Source organism: Podarcis filfolensis (assembly GCF_964270895.1).
Source record: "Podarcis filfolensis genome assembly, chromosome: 5".
NCBI classification, from domain to species: Eukaryota; Metazoa; Chordata; class Lepidosauria; order Squamata; family Lacertidae; genus Podarcis; species Podarcis filfolensis.
The window spans coordinates 25,638,543-25,658,411 of record NC_139608.1 but is presented as its reverse complement, the minus strand read 5'-3'; positions in this window follow the sequence as shown (position 1 = coordinate 25,658,411).

Sequence of the window (19,869 nt, the reverse complement as noted above, 5' to 3'; positions counted from 1 at the left end):
GAGTTGGAAGAGACCACAAGGGCCATCGAGTCCAACCCCCTGCCAAGCAGGAAACACCATCAGAGCACTCCTGACATATGGTTGTCAAGCCTTTGCTTAAAGACCTCCAAAGAAGGAGACTCTACCACACTCCTTGGCAGCAAATTCCACTGTCGAACAGCTCTTACTGTCAGGAAGTTCTTCCTAATGTTTAGGTGGAATCTTCTTTCTTGTAGTTTGGATCCATTGCTCCGTGTCCGCTTCTCTGGAGCAGCAGAAAACAACCTTTCTCCCTCCTCTATGTGACATCCTTTTATATATTTGAACATGGCTATCATATCACCCCTTAACCTCCTCTTCTCCAGGCTAAACATGCCCAGCTCCCTTAGCCATTCCTCATAAGGCATCGTTTCCAGGCCTTTGACCATTTTGGTTGCCCTCCTCTGGACACGTTCCAGTTTGTCAGTGTCCTTCTTGAACTGTGGTGCCCAGAACCAGAACCAGAACTTTTCAAGGCTTCCAAAGTCTAACATGGCCAAGGAAAACGTTCAGAGCATGCTTGCAAAAAGCACCATTTATACTTGATTTTGCGGTCCATACTCATCCTTTCTGTATGCTCACTGAGAATCCAGTTTTGTGGTTCATATTTGGCCGCAGTAGTCCCCATACGTGCACATTTGAATGTGACCCAATCCACTGTTGCGCCTCCCTACGAATGTTTACTTGTCTGTCTGCCCTTTGCGTGTTTGCCATCACCTTCTCATTAGTTAATTCCACTCCTCCTGTTGTGGCGCAAAATGGAAATGTATGTAGGTTTTTGCTTACCTGCTCACACACATCTTTTTTAATGTTTCTGCCCAGTACCCAAGACTTCCATTTTATTAATCCCCTTTGAGCATGCACAAGTGGCTATTTTTCTCTGTGTGCTTGAATTGTAAAGAAATTTCCTGCTTCAGATTAGTGCTAAAGTACTCATAGATCATCTTGAATCTACACCCCATGCTATTTTGAATCAGCAGTAATCTTTGGTATGGACAAGCTCTTGGTCTTCTCCCAGATGATCTCTGTGCGAACACAGAATATGGGGAATAGTCAAGTTTCTATTGTGTTGCTAGTGAATATGCTTACTGGTATCTTCCATGTTAGTTTCACTTCACATTCATCAAGGAGCTAACTTTCTTATATATCTTTTGAGCCTATTTATTCCCACCAACAGAGCTTGGCTGAGTTTGCATGACTCTTTTTGGCAAAGAAATGTCAGCACAAGATGATAGTTCACTGCTATTCTTCTGTGGTTATTCATACTTGTGTCTGCCCCCTCTGTGATAAAGTTGAAATTTGGCTGTCTAAAATGCAGTTTATGATAATTCCATTTCTCGAATCTTGACTATACCAGACTCAAAGACTAACCATGGAACAGTCAGTTTGTTGCCTAGCTTTCAATGGAAAACATGATATTTATTTTATATTATTACATTACATTATATTATACTATATTATAAACAAGCAGCTTGTGGGGAGGGCCAAAAAGTAAGGGGCTGTCTTTGTTGGACTCTATTATTTGCACCCTAGAATGAACATAAAACATGTTCAAAGAGATGAATTAGTAAGGGAATGCCATTCTCTAAATTGTTGTTTGACATTGGTAAAGGGAGAGTGAACACCCTCCCCTCATCAAATAGCCTTTTTGTCAGCAGTGGTAGGATCCAGCAAGACACTGGGTGTATTCCACTAATCCATAAGTGAGTGAACAAGTAGATAGTTCAGTGCTCTTGACACCTACGAAAACATTATCAACTGGAAGAAAGAGAGATGGGGCCATCTAATTGTATAATATTGGAAGAATACATGCATAATTATAGAGTTGCCGTGACAGCTGCTTACAATGTCCGCTATCATGCGCTGTGGGTGGTAATTTATCTTTGGGTTTCCCATTCATTTGTATAGGGAGCAGCAGGGGGTGGTCTCCTGGCATCCCATATAATGGCAGACATTTTAAGAAAGTACTATTGTAGATGCTCCTGTTTTAGACAGATTTCACACGTGCCACTTAAAACACTTTTGAGCCTCTCTCCTGCTGCTGGTGTGCATGTGTGAAAGAAAGAAATGCAATTTTAAATGCACTTTCTGTTTTCTAAATCAGTTGATGGAAAAGGTGCATTTGCAATCACATTTTAACTTTCCTGAGCACTGTGTGTGTTTGTGTGCACGCTTATGAACACATGCGTTCTACTGAAAACACATTTATTCCACTCTTCCCCTATGGAGTTGCATATATTTCTCCCCACAACAATGCCTACCGTATTTGTGCATTGCCTTCCAACTTTAATGGTGCTCATTGTCCTTGGCCATGACTAGAGAAGACAAAATGCTTTAGACCCTCCTACAGTCCCTCTGAACTCAATGCAATTTACTTTTGAGAAGACATGTGTAGGATTGCACTGTTTAACCTGCCATCCCTAGGGAAGGGTGGGCAGGCACTTGCCAGGGTCCTTAAGAGAGGGAATTCTATAGACATGGATCCATTGCGGAGGAAACCAAGTTTCAAGCAGCTGCTGAAGATACATCAGATATAAACCATGAACACTAGATGGCTTTACAGGGGGATAAGACAATAAGGAAATCTGGCTACTAGTCACAATGGTTATATAGTTCCTTTGATATCAGAAGAAGAAGAAGAAGAAGAAGAAGAAGAAGAAGAAGAAGAGGAGGAGGAGGAGGAGTTTGGATTTGATATCCCGCTTTATCACTACCCGAAGGAGTCTCAAAGCGGCTAACATTCTCCTTTCCCTTCCTCCCCCACAACAAACACTCTGGGAGGTGAGTGAGGCTGAGAGACTTCAGAGAAGTGTGACTAGCCCAAAGTCACCCAGCAGCTGCATGTGGAGGAGCGGAGACGCGAACCCAGTTCCCCAGATTACGAGTCTACCGCTCTTAACCACTACACCACACTGACTCTCAGAGGCAGTATGCCTCGGAATACCAGTTGTTGGGTATCTTGAGAGGGCAAAGGTTCTTGTTCTTATGTTCTGCTTGTGGCTTCCAGTTGCATCTGGCTGGTCACTATGATAACTGAATGCTGAACTTGATTGAAAGCAGCCCTGTATTGGGAAGTTTTTAATGTCTGATGTTTTACTGTGCTGTTATTATGCCCAGAGTATCTGGGTCAACCCATTCAGATGGGAGGGGGAGGAATAAGTAATATATGATGACGTTGTTGATAAGGATAATGATGTCTTCTTCGTAGGTCCTTATGTAGTATCTCAAGCTAGCAACACCTTTTAGATACATGCAGAATTTTTTTCATAGAATGCAATTCCCAGTCACTATCAAGTAGCATCCAAAGTGCTTTGGGAACTCCACTGACTTCAAAAGTAACTTGAACTGGAATATTATGCTGTTGACTACTCCTGAGGGGGTTGGGATAGCCATATTCCCACTGAACATGATGCACACATATTCTTCCTTACAGCCCATCCTCCTGATACAGTTATTTCTCACAGGTATGAAATCTCTGGTATGCACATGGCATTCCCAGATATAAAAGGGCTGTTCCATTCACATTTCAGTAAAGGAAATGATCCTCACTTTCAGTCATATTCTTTCTCTCCCCCCCACCCACACCCCAGGCTCTGTTCACAGATGGTTCTGGAATGAGGTTATGTGCAGATCAAAAGCTGTCTAAAACAGCATATTTGCTGAATATGCTTTCACAAAGAGCTATTCCAACGGAAAACCTTATTTTTGAATCAATGATCAATACATTAATGAGCCACCCTGAGCAATTAATTCATGAGACCTTTTAAAATTCAAACAACAACATTGTTTGAGTGTAGAGACCACCTGTTTGTAGTTTGACTTTAAAATAAATTCTTCTCCCCAATTCACATATTTTCCCCCCCTTCTCTCAATTAAGACTCTTCTACAAATATAACTTCGTACGCCAGTGCATGTGTCAGAGTGTCTCCTTTTGCTTCCTTAATACATAGGGGTATACAAAATGAACCACAGGGTAGGCAAACAAATAGTGATTATAGCTTCAGAAATGACATCTCCTATATAATGCCTCATGGTGCCTCACAATATATACTCTTTATCTCTTCAATTTCCATCCACTTCTTTGTTAATAAGCACTGAGCACAAAGCAGAACAAAGCCTTAACCCTAGAATTATTCTGAGCCTACTGTGGGCTGCTCTCACTCATTCAACCTTTACTGTCGTAGTAGCAGCATCTACAGGGTCAAGTATTGTTTCAAGTCCTACCCACTCTCATTTAAGTTGTTGGGTGTCAGTACATTGAGGGTTCTTTCTTTTTTAAAAAAATAAATAAATCTATATTTTCCTCTAGATTTGTTCATTATTTATGGAGCTTTAAATCAAAGTCCCTGTTCTATCTGTGCTACAGAGACGTGTGTGTGTGTGTGTGTGTGTGTGTGTGTGTGTGTGTGTGTGTGTTTGGGGCTTCAGTGAAACAAATGATATTTTAGAAAACATTTTGGTATGTTTTATATATGGCAGAATCTAATCAAAATAAACTAATTTATCAAGAGTCCTATTAATTAAACCTTTGCAAGGAACTAGGAGACGGGCTTTTGTCAATTTATTTATTCATTATTTATTTATTTAGCATCTGGGGCAACATTGGTGTTTTTTGTTTTTGTTGTATTTCCCAAAAAACCCCCTGAAAACTCACGCTTTAATTGTAGACATGTTACAATTCTTTATTGTATAGTACATAAAGTTAATGAAATGCTCATGAACAGATAGATCATGATGTTCAGGCTGATTCATTATAAACTGCATGCCTCATTTACATGGGTTTCAGTCTATTTTTCTGAGAGATGGAGAAGCGTGGGTCTCTTCTGCAATCAGATGCACTCGTTCCTCTTGCATGCAACTAATCATTTGCATGATGCCAGCAGAAGAATTAGATAAAAGAAAGCTTCAAGATGGATGGAGTAAAGCATAAATGAATAAAATGAATAGGCAGCGCTTCCTAAGTGTTGTTCATATTTTCTGATCAAACTGGAGCAGAACAGGAGGAAATGATGCTTTTCAAGACAAGACTCTGGTTCCCACCTTTACTCATATGTGCTTACCTTGTGCGTACATAACATGGCTTCCCTTCCAGAAGACCATGTGCAGCCATATGGGTACCTGGAACTTTGTAATGAGCAAACATCCTCACTAAACAGGAGCTACTAGTTATGATGTCTATAGCATCTCCAGTCTCTGAATACCAGTTGTTGGGGAACATGAGCAGTGCTATTGCGCTTATGTCCCGCTTGTGGGCTTCCCATAGGCATCTGGTTGGATACTGTGAGAATGGAATGTTAAACTAGATAGGCCTTTGATCTGATCCAGGAGAGCTTTTCTTAAAACCTTGTGTACACATCACCTCCTGCATATGGAGCCACTATCCTATTGAAGAGAATGCAAATATCCTTGTAGGTAGGGGAGTTCGAGATGTGCAGCAGAGCTCTCCCATTTGGGGAGACAGAAAACAATCTCTGTGAGACATTAATGATTTTTAGTCTAGTTCAGCACCTGAATTTTATTAACCGTACAACATAGTTTCAGCACAGATTCTGCAGCTAGCATTATCAGAAATTCCACAAAAAGCCAGTTTGGTATCAGTTTTATAAAACTCCTAAAGCTCTCTTACCATTGTTTAGTAACATGAACTTCAACTGCACAAGCACACCTCCCTCGTGTTCCCTCTCTTGGCATATAACATTTATTTGAAGAGATATTAAGATAGAAAATGCACACCTGAAAGTTCAAAGCTAGGGGAAAGTTAATGGAGTAGCACATACTTCTCATTATCCATGTAGTAAAAGACATTTTTGATTTTATGGTTTAATAGTATTTTTATTTCCCATTTCTCGAAATTGTGAACATGTATATGAATAAAACAACAACAATGTTAGAAATGTCTGCTCCCTTATGCTATGTTTGCTACTAATAACATTTCCCAAACTTTTAAGGTTACACAGTTTAGAATATAAAGAACCTTCTTTAAGGGAGGGGAAATTTTTCATGTGCTTTTCTTAGTCTACATTCCTTTTATCAATCCAGCTGAACATTCCTCTTCAGCCCAGAACATATTTCTTAACTTTTACCTGATATAGCCACAAGTGAATTGCATGTGTGAGCCCCAGATCTGGCCATTTCAGAAACAGGAATAAATCTCCTAGGCCCCCTCCCCATTTGATTTTGATCCCTGGGGCCAAAAGTTGAGTTATTTGGAGGCTCCAATCTTTCTTTTTCTTTTGTTTCATTTTTGCCTTTTCCCAGAGGGCTGTTAGACAGTAAGGTCAATATTTAGGCAAGGAACTAAAATGTATTACCATCTGTGCATAATGGCATATTTATAAGCTGTATAGGTCCTCAGTTTTCTTCCACCTATGTTCTTCAACTATTTTCTGGAGGACTGTGTATCAATAAGGATCAGCTCTTTTTAGGAGGAGTTTCTGTAAACAAACAGTGGTGAAGCTTACTATGGTGACTGATTGCAGCAGCCTTTGGCTATAAGCAATAAATTTGACTGACTGACTGACTATAGTGACTGTAACATCCAGGAGGTAAATCTCCAGGGCCTGAGGAGCTGCACCTAAGGGTACTTAGGGAGTGCGTGGATGTAATTTTAGAGCCTCTGTCTAGAATATTTGAGAATTATTAGCAAACAGCTGAGGTCCTTGTGGGCTGGAGATGAGCAAATATTTTCCCCATCTTAAAAAAAGAGGGAAAAGGGAGACCTGGGTACCTATTGACTGGTGAGCGTGAAATCAATACCAGGAAAAGTGATAGAGCAGATCATTAAGCAGTCAGTCTGTGAGCACTTAGAAAAGGATGGTGTGGTTACAAAGACCCAGCATGGGCTTCTCAAAAACAAGTCATGCCAGAAAAGGTGTTTTTCTTCTTTTTATATAGAGTTCCAAGGTTGGTGGGTCAGGGGAATGCTGTGGGCACAGTGTATTTTGATTTCAGAAAGGCTTTTGACAAAGTCATGATATTCTTCTGGAGAAGCTGGTAAAATGTGGGTTGGAGGAGATAACTGTTAGGTGGATTTGTAGCTTGCTGACTGACTGAACCCAAATAGCGCTCACTAACGGTTCCTTGTTATCCTAGGAAGAAGTGACAGGTAGGGTGCCACAGGGTTCTGTCCTGGGCCCATTGTTGTTCAACATCTTTATAAACAAATTGGAGGAAGGTATTGAGGAGGTGCTCATCAAATTTGCAGATGATACTGAACTGGGAGGGGTAGCCAATGCTGCTGAAGACAGTATTGGGATTCAAGATGACCTTAACAAGTTGGAGAACTGGGCCCAAACTAACAAAATGAATTTAAATAAAGACAAATGTAAGGTTCTGCACTTGGGCAGGAATAACCACCTGCACTAATAAAAGATGGGGGACACCTGGCTTGCCAGTAGTACATATGGAAACAATCTAGGCCACAAGCTTAACATGAGTCACCAGTGTGATGCAGCAGCCAAAGAAAGCTAACACTATTCTAGGTTGCATCTAGTGTCCAGATCAAGGGAACCAATAATACCACTCCATTCTGCCTTGGTCAGTCCACACCTGGAGGTATAGTGACAAGTTTGAGCACGTGCAGAGTAGGCCAACCAATATGATCAAGGGTTTGGAAACCAAATCTTATGAAGAACGGTTGCGGGAATTGGGTACATTTTCAGCTTATCAGGTAATCTCCAGTGAGAAGACCAATCACCATGGATGAACTTATCTGAAGAAAGGCTTTCCCATTTTGACCAACCATCACTGAAGGTGTTCTGTGTCTTCTTTAGGTTTCCCTCTCAGTTTGCACAGAACAATTGTGAAGCCCCATAAACTTGGCCAGCTCCGTGTGTGAGCTGAATGCACAAACTTCCAGAGTCATGAACCCTGTAGTTGGGAAGTTTGAAAACCACTTGCTTAGACAAGTATTACCTGCCAATTTTAATGCACAGGATTCATTTCCAAGTACATGTATTTAGTATCAAATCCCTAGTCAAAACCTATTTGTTTAGATATACATCTCAGCATCACATGAATCATAGTTTCATGCAAATACGATAAGAAAGATCAGGGGCTTCCTTCTCTTTAATGCAAGGTGACCCACAGAGGCTGATGGGATATTATTGTCTGTTCCAAAACATTGAGGGTTCCAGTGACTAGCATTATTTGGCAAACACATATGGATGCATTGCCAGTGATGTTATTCTAAAAACTCTCCTGTCTTTAAGACAAAATACCATCTCTGAAGAATCAGGTGTCAGCACACCCTGACTTCTACTGATCAATTACAGCTGTAGACTAGCAGCAAATTTACAAAGAAATTTTTTATTCCTTAACAGTGTGATGTCTCTGTGGCTGCAAAGTAAGGGGAGAGGCAAGTGGTTGCATGAGAAATTAAAATAAGCAGAATAAAAGAATAAACAATGAAAACTATCTTTTCCATCTTCGGAAAGAATTGAAAGCAAGAAGATCAAAGCAGACCTGCTTGTTTTAGTAGTTGTCCAGCCAATCAGTTCCATTTCCCTGCAACAACTGTATAAACACATATCCCTCCAAATGAATGCTTTGTAGAACCACCTGCACTCAACTCAACACTGAACCTCGTGACATTTCAAACATTCTCATGAGAAGTCTCTGTCTTTCTCATAAAACAGGATATAGTGTTGCTCAACAGACTAATAGAACACTATTTTCCTAATGGGTTATTGCAGTTCAAGCTACATATTTTTACAAGCCATGTTTTCAGAGTTTCTTAAAGACCCATCTACAAGTCAGACCAACTCATGTAGTTTAAAAGGAAAAGAAACTTTAGGGGTGTTCCCCCCCCTTTCATGGTGTCTACTCCCCATGAGTAGCATAGTGCAAAGAAAATGTATTGCACACACTGTTGATGCACACATTCACACTGTGAAGATTTCAATGGCTCCAGCTTCTCCAAAATATCCCACTGCGGTTCTGAAAATGTACAAAATACTTTGCCATGTACTCCTATGCATGAGAATGGGGACTGTGTGGAGAAACTAGCTATTTTTTTATGTTGAATCAGTCTGTAAAGCATGTGCTGTACCACTGGATCTTTCCCCATTGTCCATAAGCTTGTGTTCAAGAGGAACCATCACTCAATCCACAATTTTGCCATGTTTGGGATGACCTACAAATGATGACTTTGACATGGAGGTGGCCAAATGAATTTCATATTGCATTTTCTTCATGAAGGGGCACATCACGTTTCTTCACTTTTACTATGCTAAAGTGTGTGTGTAAATGCATGAATTAATGGAAAAAACATACAAAAATGTCACTTTGCAAAAAGATGTAGATTGGCAAGGTTGCGTAGAACATTGTGAAGACTGGAGAAATTCACACTAAAATGCAGATTAATTTTCATGAGGACTTTCTTTTTTACTAAGCAGAAACTGATATGGAAATATGGAGAACTGGACTTAAGAATGGGGAAAAAAATATTCTGTGAACTGCTCTGAGACCTCCAGATATAGGGTGGTATATAAAGTCAATAAATAATAAAATAATAAAAATTTAAAAATGGGAAGCTCAAATTGTCAGATTCTTATATCCCTATGACAACAGTATCATTGGACTCTGAGAACGATCATTTCTCAGTGGGCTGTGCTTAGCCTGTCCCCTGATTTTGGATCTTTTAATCAAAATTATATTTGTACTTCTGCAAACCTTGGAGTTTTCCCCAAGTTTGCCGATTCCTCTTTCTTGTGTAGTGGTGGTACTCTTTTGATCACATAAGTACCCACACTCCTATACAGTGGTACCTCAGGTTAAGTACTTAATTCGTTCCAGAGGTCCGTTCTTAACCTGAAACTGTTCTTAACCTACAGCACCACTTTAGCTAATGGGGCCTCCTGCTGCTGCCGCGCCGCCGGAGCCCGATTTCTGTTCTCATCCTGAAGCAAAGTTCTTAACCTGAAGCACTATTTCTGGGTTAGCGGAGTCTGTAACCTGAAGCATATGTAACCTGAAGCGTATGTAACCTGAGGTACCACTGTATGTACCTTGGAAATAAAGCGGATGATAAATACTTCCTATGTGGTGTCTTGGAACCAATGGAGTTCTTTCCTCACAGGGCTATGATTTCAGAATTTCATCTTGCCGGCAGTTTAATAGTCATTAGTTTTTATCTCCAAAATCTTCTTTAACTGTAACAGCTCCCAACACAGAGATACAACCTCTTCTGATGAGCTATTGAATGTATTAAGGGTACAATACTATGCACACTTACTTGGAACTCAGTCACATTAAACACAGTGGGACTTGCTTCTGAGTAAGCTTCAGTAAGATTGCATCGTCAAGATGCCTTTTGTTGACACAGTTAGAACGTTTGTTTGTCTGCCTATATTTTATAGCTGTCGAGTCCCTTTTGCTGCTTCCATCATTTTAATCATCTTTCTCCTTTGCTGTTTCTGAAATGAAAAGCTCTTCTGGGGTTTTTTTGCACATGAGTGTCACACACACACACACACACACACACACACACACTTCTTGTATAAGGATTGGGTATGCAAAACTTCTATATCATAAATGCATTAATTCTCTCTTCCTTCTCAGTAGCTCTACCTCACCAGTCACCCATAGTCTATATTTCTGACAACAATTCTCTGGAAGCTAGATGGTGTGGAAAGGATTCCCTGAAACAGAGAAAAAACACAAAACTATGGATATAGAGTAATTACTGTCACACTGAAAGAGGGGAGGTACAATATCCTTTGTGAGGATTTAACTCTTTTTGAACAGCACCAGTGATAGAAAACTAATTCAGGGTTTTCTTTCTAAGAATTTTAAACAATATGTACATGGAAACAAAACAAAAAAGTGGAGTAGACAAGAAAGAGACTTGTTAATCCAATGTGTTTAGCATCAGGAAAAATCAGAGAACAGTGACTATAAATCCAAATATGCTACCTCTTCTGTTTGTGATGTTTCCCTTTTTTGTCTGTTCCATTTTATTTTATGCTTTTGCATTGTCTCCACTTTCACTTTTGGTTTCCTATTTTTGTTGTACTTGAGAATGAAGCCTGAATTGATGGATCGCCCAACATTTTGTTGCATTTATGGTGAAAGACATTAATCCTGATATATTTCTCTTTTTCCCTCTGCAGAAGGAAAAACAAATGCATACTGTCAAGATGCACTTTGAAAGTAGAGAGCGATTCTCAGTATTTAATGAATATATATATATATATATATATATATATGTAGAAAAAGCTAAGGATTGCTACTTGGAAGATTACATATTTCTGGACAAAATCAATGATCATATCCCAAATACATTTTTAAAGCATCTTTCTCCTTCCATCACCTTGCCTGACAAGCTTCATGTATTTTATTTGTATGCAAGTGAAAGGCATTTTATTGTGTCTCAGAGGATATGGTATTAATGATCATTTGCTTCCTGCTGTGTGGCCTGTCATAATTTTGCAGAAGTAAGACTGACAGGAATAACAGCCAATCAGTATGTTAATATACCATTTGACAGTGGATAGTCAAGTCCGTTTTATGCAAGGTTATCCCACTAAACCCTTAATGTAATTTTCATTGGGAATGGGGTGGGGGGAATCCGCTTTTGAGAAGATCTGCAAATTGCTAGCTAGAAGTCATATATGGCAGTCAGATGTGTCTCTCAGCAGGTGTCTTCTGGGATTGGGGTAGTGATGAGGAAAGGCGTGGGGTTTTTTTCCTCACTGAAAGCCCAACAATCAATCTTTTTTAAATAAAAAATCTCCCAGCAATTTGTTATATCAATATCTTAACATGGAAAAACTCCTTGCAGAACCTAAGAATTAAACCCACTCACTGACAAGTAAATAGAAGGCAGAATCTTTAAAAATGATGGTGGAAAAGTCAAATGTCAAAAACCCCTACAGATTTCTCCAATGGGATGCCATTCATTCCCTCTTCAGCATTTCATTGTCTGCATCATTTTGCTCTGAGGCTGGCGGAAGGGAGGAGAAGAAAAAAAACAAAAACCTAGCTAAAGACAGTTGTTACCAGCTCTGACATATAAATAGCCTAACATTTTGTTAGTCATTTTGTATCATGCAGCCCTTTGCTATACGTGCTCCGAGCCATACAAAGTGGGTTGTGAAAATTATTTCTGAGTGTTTGCACAGCACGCCAAGGCATGATTACAGAGAGGATTAGTGGATTTAGGTACTGATGGTCAGCTGCTGTCAGACAGCATGCAAAACATGCTGGAATCCTCTCCATAAAACCATTTTGTTGTTTGTTGTTGTTGTTATTGTTGTTTAAAAAAGACTTCTTTTCCAACCAGAGAAATTATGGAGAGCCCCAATATTCCTGGTACAGATTTGGTAAACAAAAACCTTTGGTAGCTCAAGCTATCCACTTAAAGAATAAACAAGTGAAGAGGAAGCAGAAGACACCTGTTTAATGTCCGGAATCCGACAAATAGGCCTGGACAAAATTGTTTCTGTTGGGCAAGCCATGGGTGTTTCACTGTAGCTGAGAAAATTGCTGTTCTCACCAAAGAGATGCTAATCAATGATGTGTGATGTCTGCAGAATGGCCCAACTAGCCTGGATGGTTGGCCAACTTGCACGATGTCCCAACAACCTGTAACTCTGCATTGAGACAGACTTTTCCTTACTGCTGTTCCTAGAGTAATGGAACATCTCAGGGGTACAACCCAGTTGAAATGCACAGATTCCCCCCCCCCCCAAAATGCAGTCTTATTGCCTTCCCATCCCTCTCAGCTTTCTTCTGGCAGTTCTCTCCTGCCAATGGTTGGCCAAGCAGTTCAGGGACACAGAGGCAGACATGCAGACAGGCATCTGGCATGTTGTTATAGCCTCCTACAGTACAGAAGCACTACCTTCATGATTTGAATGACAATTCACCTGCAGGGGTTAACACAAGCCTATAGCTAGGGATGAAGAATCACTTGTAAATGGATTTATATACACAATTTGGTGGTTTTTACCTGACTGAGCTTTAGAATGTCTCTTGCATTGAGGGCCTGTTTATGGTTCAGCTGTGCATTTCTTTTTTTAAAAAAAGTTCAGTTGCTTGCAAAATTATGCACGTCCCATGCAGTACTGTATTTCTGCAGAATATATATTAATTATACATTCTTGCATATATCTGCTTATGTGCTGGGGTGTATATGCATAAAGAATTATATGTATGATAATGAATACTATAACCAATATAATATGTGAAAATTGTTTGTCTTTTAGCAAACCTGGTAAAAAAGAGCTAATTTTTCATCAAGATCAGGGGATGGGAATTGGAAAATAATTCTATGCAGATAGGATTGAAAGCAAGATTTTCAGAAAATTCCATTAGTTTTTGTACCAAAAGTCATAGGGAGTGGATGCTTGGGGGGCAGTTATCCAATATCAGTGATATTCCACCTTCTATAAAAAAGAAGAAGATATGCTTTAGATTCTTGTTGCATGCCTGGAGCTTGGCAGTACAGCACATGTTTTTGCATGGAAAAGGTTCTAGGTTCAATATTTGGCATCTCCATGTAGGACTGAGAAAGGTTTCTCGTGCCAGGAAACACTGGGCTAGATGAGTCAATGGTCTGAACAAGTTCCTATGTATTTCCATCATCCTGGATGTCTTTAGTGTTGTACTGTACCTGGTTATGCCTGGTTATGACCACACCCAAGTTCAAAAGAAAACCCTCCACTATTAATAAAGTTTCTATATGATGAAGTGATGCTACTAAAGCATTTCCTACATATATTGTTTTGGGTTCTCTCCTGGAGAAGAAAAGAGAAGAGTAGTTTGAAAAGGTGAAGCTGCAATCCTAAGGACATCTCCTGCAATCCAACCCCCATAGGACATTGTGGGACTTCTGTCATGGCCTAAGCATGAATAGGACTGGGATGCACATCAACAATGTTGTGCAACAGAATTCACGATCCTATTTATTTCTTAGCTTCCTGCTAAGCAATCCAGTGTTATACGCAAAGGTATGAACCAGCCATTGCCAACGCACAGAAATGGGACAAAAATTTCAAATACAGTTTTGCAATGATTAAGAAGTCCACAATGCCTGTGCAAATGAGACATTTTTCCAAATAGCACTATAATGGTGCACTTTCAACTAAGATGAGAAATTGGGGCTACCAGAGTAAAAAGAAAAAAGGCATAAAAATACAAAGAGAACTTCAAACTTTAGCATCCCCCCTTTTTAATACTAAGATACAAACGGATAAAAAGCATATAATTTGAAAGTGTGCTGTTCCACTTTACCTTTCTCTCACATAATTGTGTTCAAACAACAATCTGAAAGGAATTCAGAGGCAAAAAATTCAACTGAACCTTATATTCCATTTCATTATAGATATCAGTGATTTTACTCCCAACCTGCACTGATATCAACACAGAACAGAACTTGATCCTTTATTTACCGCAACATCTGAAGGATTGGGATATATCACAAGTTGAAGATAAAAATTGCCAGAACACAATATATTTCCAGATGGATGGGGTATAAATAAAATAATAATTATTTTATTATTAAAAATAAAAATAGAAGTATTTTTACAAAACCCCAACGTGCAAAAAAACCCCCAACGTTGCAGAATTAGGTTACATTTCCAGTTCTTTTGTCATACAATCATAATCACTGGAAAACAACTAAGGAAGCTATGGGGGGGATACCATTTTTTAATTTCATGTGCTGCACTCATTTCTGAAATTAGAAAGGGGGGCAGGCAATCAAAAAATAGACATTCAACTGAACCCCTTCTCTGGACAATTTCCTGAACACAGGAAGCTAGCTTGACTTGTATTTTAAGCTGAAGCCCTGTAGATGTTTCGTTACATTTCTCATCAGCCTCAGGCAGTATGGCCAATGTTCAGGGATAATAGGATTTGTATTCCAACAGAGTCTGGAGGGCTACAGCTTCCACATCCCTGTTGTACAAGATAACCTCCAATTTCTAAAGGCAAAATGAGGGACAGTCTTGTGTCATCTAACAATTCTTTAGTCTGCCACTAGAACTCTCTGCCTGAAAATTCCACCCCTCCACTATCACATATTGCTGGAGGCTCTTCTCTGCCTGCTGTGTTGTTGTTGTGATGACACAGGGTATATATCCTGCACCCTGAGTGAAAGAACAGGCTGGTTAACTAGCTAACTTAGATCCCTGTTTGTTTTCATCTCCTGTGGCCTTCACCTCGCCCCTGCCATCAAGTGAGCATCTTCACTTTTACTCTTTGTTTCAACTAAAACAGCCTTTGATCCTCTCTCATTTTGTCACTGTCCCAGCCAATGCACTGCACTGGAGACACCAGTAGTGCAGTGAGGAACAGAGTGAAAACTAAGGGCTTGTCCAAACTTCCTCATGTCCTGCCACCTCCCTCTCCCCTGGAGAAAATCACTCTTTAGCATTCAATCAGAGCAAATGCGGATTGCTGTTTGTTCTGATTTATCAACAAAGAGCGAATTTTCTCTGCGCAAGGGGAAACTGCTCAGACCCATGCCTAAAAGGTATGAGACAAATGGAAGCTGGATGAGCCCTAAGGCATCAGCACAAGATTAAACCAGCAACAAATGTTGTTGTTTTTACTAATGGTTTAACAAAGCAGAAAACACTACTGTAATGATATTGTTGTGAGAGAGGGAAGGAGATTTTAAAAAACTTTTAGCAGTTAACTGTAAGAGCTAGCAGGATATGAAAACAACATGGGAAACACATCTATCTGAATCTAATATATTGCCCTACTTCTCAGTAGTAGCACCCACCCTGTGGAACGTCCTCCCATCAGATTGCAAGGAAATAAAGAACTATCTGACTTCTAGAAAACATCTGTAGGCAGCCCTGTTTAGGAAAGTTTTTAATGTTTGATGTTTTATTGTGTTTTTAATACTGCGGAGGCCAGGACAGATGGGCGGGATATAAGTAATAAATTGATGTTGCAACAAAACTAATTTCATCTCACCAAAGGTTCTATCAGCAATGGTGTGGTTTTTTGCTTTCAAACTCAGCTTTTGTCCCTGGAGTCTGGGTCTTCTACAATACTCTCGGTTGTGACTTCTTTTTCTAGTTTCTAGCTTTTATGCTGACTGGCTGTGTTGCCAGCTTCACTTGTATAAGCTCAGGGGAATGTAGGTTCACTGCTTAATGTGCATAATAAGAAGGCCCCGTGGATAATGTGCACATAATCCTTCCAGGAAGCTAAACTTTGGCTTTTATTTGACCTGTGCTATTTTTCTAGAAAAAGAGGTGCTGGAACTCACCATGAACACCTCCCTCGATCTCTTAGAATGGCAATGGTGCCTGCCTGAGAGTTGCTGGAAGTGAGTTTGACAACTTTGAAAGATTAGCACAGCTCTCTGTATCTTACTCCCACCCCGATATCTTAGTTGGATTGTAGCAGCCCATTACTGCTATTCTGCATAGGCAGAAGGTTAGAAAGAGGGTTATTAGGTCCTTCCCTCATTTTGAGCCTATGCTTGCCCCTGAAAATCCATAGAGTTAATCATAGCTTTGTTCCAATAGCTCTGTTAGGACTTTTCCATGGTATGATATGATATGGTATGGCATGGAAAACTCAACTAAACTTCAATAATTTATAGCCAATTCCAGTAGGCTATGGCTTGACCAAGCTTATGTCCTGTTAATCATAAAACATAACAACATAACATAACATAACATAACATAACATAACATAACATAACACATAACATAACATAACAATATACATAGTAATCTCACATGGGAAACACATATCTCTTTTCAAAGAAAGGACAATCCTTTGGTGCTTGCTGTTCCCAATGCACCTGTATTGGTACATTATGTGGCAATATTTTTGGCTTCCAATGCCCTATAAATGTTTTAATGTTTTATGAGGTGTTTGTAATAAATGTGATTGATGATTTTCTGTAATTGCCTACTAGTAATTTACTATTTTGAAACACAACCTTTGAGAGATATTGGTTTCCAATCCAGAAAAGGCAAACAGGGTTTTGGTACTGTGAGATAGATGGTATTACTGCCAAAATATAAAAGAAAAACACTGCTTCCCCCTACAGTCCATTTGATTTTATTTATACAGTTTTTAAATATGTTAGCAATGTATCTTTCTTCATGTTTGCTAGGTTTAACATTTTACAATCAATTGCAGGCACATGTAGAAATACATTGCTGCTGCATCACCAGGCACAGATATAGCTTTAAGACACACACAGAGAGAGAGTCACCAAGTGTGGATAGCTATAATTATATTGGAGTGCCTTGGTGGAATCAGCCATTCTGTTTGTACATAGTGTATCTTTGAATTTATGTACACATCAAGTAAACATAAATTGATTTTAATACTAAAATTGTTGACCTTCATATTGCATGTTTCCTTCCGATTGCTGTTGTCCTGAAAATATATGAAATCTAGGTGTGCGCTGGCAAGAGGGAAACTCCTGGTGTGTTCCTAAATAATCTCAAGAATTGCTGCTGATAGCCTTTTAAATGCACGACTTCCACAAAATTTCTGTGCCAAATATTCAGATCTTGTTTCTATATTGACATGCAGCTTAAATAGTCCCATCCTGGTTTCAAATTATAGCTCAGAGCTGCAGCCCACAGCCAGCTGACATTTTCGTTTCATTTTATTGGTTCTGGATTACCTCTTAAAATAATTTGATCTAGAGCTACTCTTCTGGAAGGATAGCTGGATGGGAATGATGGGTGTATGGGAGGGAATGTGAGATTTAAGGACAAGAACCAAGGATTCAGTTTTCTTTGGCTCAGTTTAGAATGCCTGTAGTCTCTTCAAATGAGTTCCAGTGAAACTGTTGAGGCATGTCTGGAGGGAAAAAATTGAGGATTGCAGTCTACGGGGATGGATCATTGAGCAGTGGGAGAAAACACGCTTTTGCATACAGAATGGTTGTGAATCAATCGCCAGTGAAAAGAATCGGATAGCAGGTGAAGGGAAATAGACTTCCCTGCCTGAAACCCAAAAGAGCCATTGGCAGTCAGACAGTGACAGCTGTTGCCTATTGCAGCTGGTAGGGCAGAAGACAAGGAGACCAACAGCAGATTGCACTAAAGCCAGTAACAGGCGGAGCTAACTTCTACCTTTGTTTCCATCAACCTCCCTGCTGAGGTCTACAAGGGCAACAGTGAGACCAAGAAGGACGAATCTACAGCCAGGGCCACCCTCTGCTCTGGTTGTAAGAATGTGGGAAGGCAGGGGCTGGTTTAGCTGACATTGGTGGGGAACTACCCCATTTGTTATGGAATCATAGAATTGTAAAACTGTAGATTTGGAAGAGTCATTTAGCCCAAACTCTGCAATGTAGAACCTCAGTTAGATCATACATGACAGGTGGCCATCCAACCTCTATTTAAAACCTCCAAGGGAGGAGAATCCACCTAATGGACCAGCCTCCACTGCAGTAAAACAACAACAACAACAACAGCACTTCTTGTACCCCACCCATCTGACTGGGTTGCCCCAGCCACTCTGGGTGGCTTCCAGCAAAGTATAAAGGAATACACCAAAACACAAAACACTAAAAACTTCCCTATACAGGGCTGCCTCCAGATGTGTTCTAAAAGTTGTGTAGTTCTTTATCTCATTGACATCTGATGGGAGGGCCTTCACAGGGTGGGTGCCACTACTGAGAAGGCCCTTTTCCTGGTTCCCTGTAATTTCATTTCTAGCAGTGAGGGAACTGTCAGAAGGCTCTTGGAGCTGGACTTCAGGTATACAGAGCTGAAGCCATTTAGGGCTTTAAAGTCGAAACAAAATAAAAAAATTCCTTCCAGTAGCACCTTAGAGACCAACTAAGTTTGTTATTGGTATGAGCTTTCGTGTGCATGCACACTTCTCCAGATGGTATCTGAAGAAGTGTGAAGATGGTATCTGAAGAAGTGTGCATGCACATGAAAGCTCATACCAATGACAAACTTAGTTGGTCTCTAAGGTGCTACTGGAAGGAATTTTTTTTATTTTGTTTCAACTACGGCAGACCAACATGGCTACCTACCTGTAACTAGGGCTTTAAAGGTCCGCACCAACACTTTCACTTTTCCTAGTCAGCCTCTACTGCAGTCAGATGAGCCAGAACTGTGCTAAATGTCCAAATGGTGTGACATGGGAGAAGGTTGTGTCCTTTTTCCCCGAAGGGCATGTCTGTATAGCACTTTATTTATTTATTTATTATTTGCTTGATCTCATTTATGAATTAGGGTCTGCTGATGATACTAAACTGTTTAGGGTCATTAAAACAAAAATGATTGTGAAGAGCTTCAAAAGGGCCTCTACAGGATGAGTGGATCAGGTGGTAAAATGGCAAAATCAATTCAGTGTAAACAAGTGGTAAGTGTTGAGGCAAAAACATCTTAATTTCAAAGATATGCTTGTGGGAACTGAACAAACAGAGACTAACCAGGAGCAAGACCGTGGGACTGTAGTAGATAGCTTGATGATGATGTCGACCCAGTGTGTGTCAGTTGTGGAAATGGCAAATATCATGCTAGGGACCATTAGGAAAGGAATTGAAAATGAAACTTCCAATATAATAATGTCATTGTACAGATTTATGGCATGACCTCGCTTTTAATACTGCGTATTGTTCTTGTTGCTTCACTTCAAAAAGAATATTATGAAGTTGGAAAGTGTTCAGAAAAAGGGCAACCAGAATGATCAAGGGAATGGAAAACCTCCCCTGGGAGGAAAGGCTGCAGCACTTGGGGACTTTTTAGTTCAGATAAAAGGTGACTAAGAGGAGACATGATAGAAGAGTATAAAATTATGCATGCCATGGATGAAGTGAATCGAGAATAGTTTTCCTCCTTCTCTTATAGCACTAAAACTCATGTTTATCCAATGAAGCTGAATGTTTGAAGATTCAGGACA